Genomic DNA, 4,027 nt, shown 5'->3' with positions numbered 1-4,027 from the left:
GAGAATTTTTGGGGGGGTTCAGGGGGGAGTGTATGTGTGTGTGTTTGGGGGGGGGGGGGGTCCTACCACCTATGCCCTTTCATCTCTGGCTTTTTAAACTTAGTTTGACCCCTTTGACATTGACGCTACAGATGATTTCTTTTCATCCTAAGGTATCTAGGAGGAGCTCTCAGTTTCTAACGAGAGCTCCAAAGTTGCGCCTGTTCGACGTTTCAAACAAATGTTTGGACTCTGATGAGATGGATGTGGCCCTCTGAAAATTCTCTTTGTCAGAGGCGCTCATCCATCTGTGGTGATCTGTGTTTCAGTACATCTTAATAAAGTAATCCCCCTCCCTCGTTTTTCTCCTCCCAGGAATGCTCTTGTTCTTGCACTCATCTCCTTTGTCACGCGGGGCACCCAGACTGCGATTTGTTTAGGTTTCAGATTCGAGGTTGACTGAGGCCATGACTCATCATTACTCTGAGATGACTTGTTTTAATTTTCTCCCAGTGATACAGTGTAGGGTTTATGGAAAGATCCTGGAAGGCAGTGCAATTTATTCTGGGATATTTTTGGTTTCTGCTTAGAAAATATTCAAAATTTGTACGTTTGATCCATTGTATGACTTCATCACAGATGAACGCCAAACATATCCAGAATCCAAATCAAGCAGTAATGCAAGTTTCATTCATTATCTGGGCTTTTCATTCATTAGACATTCATTTATTTTCCTTCTGACATATCAGCAGACTTTCAACCACTGACCATGATAACTGAAGCAGTGGCCAAAGGTTCCAGCACCTCCCTTTGAGAAGCTGACCTGTTCTTTAAATGTTTAAAGAGGCTGTTGCATCATCGGTCCTCGCCCACACATGCATGTTTGGGTGAATTGGGGGGGATGCACGGGGGTGTCTGTTGTGATACATCATGTGTTTAAGCAGTGGAGGGGAGGCCGGGGTTGTGCGGGGTTAATGACTGGCCCTCTCTGAGGGCCGGCACGGCCCACAGAGAGGATAAGGCTGGTGGACTACGGGGCATCTGGAGCGCAGGGGTCACATCGCTCACATCAAAGGAGGCTGGGAGTCTAGGTCAGTGTGTTTGGCCATGGAGGGAGAAGGGAGGGTAGGCAGGAGGGTTGGGGAAAGGGAGTGAAGGAGCAGAGACAGTGGAAGAAAAATGGGAGACTGTGAGAGTTAAGTGAAAGGGGGGGGGGGACGGGCCAACAATACAGATTTTTTTTTTTTTAAATTACTGGATTTTTCCCTCTACTGTGATTTAATAGTTGCTCTAAATTTTTTGCAAAACATAAGCAATATTTTCAGCTTGTTGACAAACAATAACAGCAAAATGTCAGTGTTTCCATTGAGTGATTGAATGCCACTGCCGGGTTTTGTAACACTACATTTATTCTATGGTTTCATATGTCACTCATTACAAGTCTCATCAGTTTGTACACTGGATCACATTCATGGGCAACGCTGATCTTTGCGTGTTGGTTTGTCATAGTGATCGTCCTAGATGCACGTTTCACACAGTATCTGAAGACTCTGCGTTCCTGAAACGGACCATTTTTCAGGATTGCCCAGCCTTCGGATTGCCCAGCATCCTTGCAAATGATTTTAAATGTGTACAAGAAATCTGGAAATGTGAACCTGGATAATGATTTTGTGCACTTTTGGAAGTTTTGCGAAGTTGGAGAATTTCGCTAAGAATGAAATATCTTAATATCTATTAAACGTTTTATATGCTGTGTTTAAAGATATATTTGCTATCATAGCTAAGTATGTTTTTGTTGCTCATGTAGTAACTAATAATGTGCAGCATCTTTTGACCAAACAAACAAAATTCTGTTATATACATGTTTATTTACAAAGTTATCTGTATCAATCTCATTTAGACATTTTGATGGATGCATACTAAAATCTTGTTTATATATATATATATATATATATATATATATATATATATATATATACACACAACAATTAAAATAGGCAAAAAGAAATGAAACCATCTACTCTTTTGACACATGCAGGAGGAATTATATTTACTTTCATGAAAAAATAAATATAACAGGCAATTAACATTCTGTTAACTAAACAAAGAACAACTTTTAAAATTACTGTTTTCATGTAAAACAGACCTTTGTGCTGTACCATGTACTCACTTTGCACAAAACAGACCTTTGCATTTAAAACGAAATTTTCATTATGTGCAGCATCTGAGTGTAAATGGTGACTTAAAGCTACAATGTGTAGAATTTAAGGCATTTGTTAACATAAATGGAATGTAACATTCAAAACCATCGGTTCATTTGTGTGTAATTAGCAGCAACAATGAACTGATGTGTTTTCATAAGCTTAGAATGAGCCCTTCATATCTACATGGGAGTGGGCCCCCTCATAGATGCCACCATGTTGATAAAGTAGCCCAAAGGGTACATACTTAAGGCACCTTGACATGTGCATGAATTTGATCTCTGCACTGGCACACAATCTGGCGTGCCAATGAGTAAACTCATTGTAAACTGAGGGTGAACTGTGTGCCAGTGCAGCTCGGTCTCACTTTTTTTTTGTGCCACGTGTGCCACGTTTTTTGTTTTATTTTGCTATTTATAAATTTCCCTTCACCTAATTCTAACCATAACCATAGCATAAGTGTGTACCCGCCCCAAATGTTAACCATGACCAGACCCCCCTTCACCTCACATTTCGTGCCCCTGTTATGAAAAATGTCCCATTTTCGTACCCCCGTCACGAACCCATAGATTAATGTACTTTTAGTAACCCAGTCCTACAAACTTGAGACTTGGTTGGCCAGTGCTCAAAGCACATTTTGAAATGTTCAAACCTTCTGGCATGCATTAATATCATGAACTAATCGTGAACATTGCACAACCTATTTGAAAACACTGTGTGTCACTGCATGAAAATTCAGTAAGGTATATCTTATATATTATATTCCAATTCTAAGGTGGACCTATGCCAGTATACAAAGGTATATCTAAATATCTAAAAAGGAAGATTAGAAAAGAGTAGAGTAGAACCACTTAGGTGCCTGGTCTTGAGAAGCATCTGAATGATTATGATGAGATGTTCTCTCTATAATAAACATAACTTTACATATACATTATCTAATTCATAAGAAGGAATGAAAATGCAACTGTTTTACCAATACATTACAATATATATATATATATATATATATATATATATATATATATATATATATATATATATATATATATATATATATATATAACTCAACAAAAATATAAACGCAACGCTTTTGGTTTTGCTCCCATTTTGTATGAGATGAACTCAAAGATCTAAAACTTTTTCCACATACACAATATCACCATTTCCCTCAAATATTGTTCACAAACCAGTCTAAATCTGTGATAGTGAGCACTTCTCCTTTGCTGAGATAATCCATCCCACCTCACAGGTGTGCCATATCAAGATGCTGATTAGACACCATGATTAGTGCACAGGTGTGCCTTAGACTGTCCACAATAAAAGGCCACTCTGAAAGGTGCAGTTTTGTTTTATTGGGGGGGATACCAGTCAGTATCTGGTGTGACCACCATTTGCCTCATGCAGTGCAACACATCTCCTTCGCATACAGTTGATCAGGTTGTCAATTGTGGCCTGTGGAATGTTGGTCCACTCCTCTTCAATGGCTGTGCAAAGTTGCTGGATATTGGCAGGAACTGGTACATGCTGTCATATACGCCGGTTCAGAGCATCCCAAACATGCTCAATGGATGACATGTCCGGTGACTATGCTGGCCATGCAAGAACTGGGACATTTTCAGCTTCCAAGAATTGTGTACAGATCCTTGCAACATGGGGCCGTGCATTATCCTGCTGCAACATGAGGTGATGTTCTTGGATTGGCACAACAATGGGCCTCAGGATCTCGTCACAGTATCTCTGTGCATTCAAAATGCCATCAATAAAATGCACCTGTGTTCTTCGTCCATAACAGACGCCTGCCCATACCATAACCCCACCGCCACCATGGGCCACTCAATCCACAACAC

Source organism: Thalassophryne amazonica, chromosome 17 (assembly GCF_902500255.1).
Source record: "Thalassophryne amazonica chromosome 17, fThaAma1.1, whole genome shotgun sequence".
Lineage (NCBI taxonomy): Eukaryota > Metazoa > Chordata > Actinopteri > Batrachoidiformes > Batrachoididae > Thalassophryne > Thalassophryne amazonica.
The sequence above is the reverse complement of the archived record's forward strand: the minus strand, read 5'-3'. Positions refer to the sequence as shown.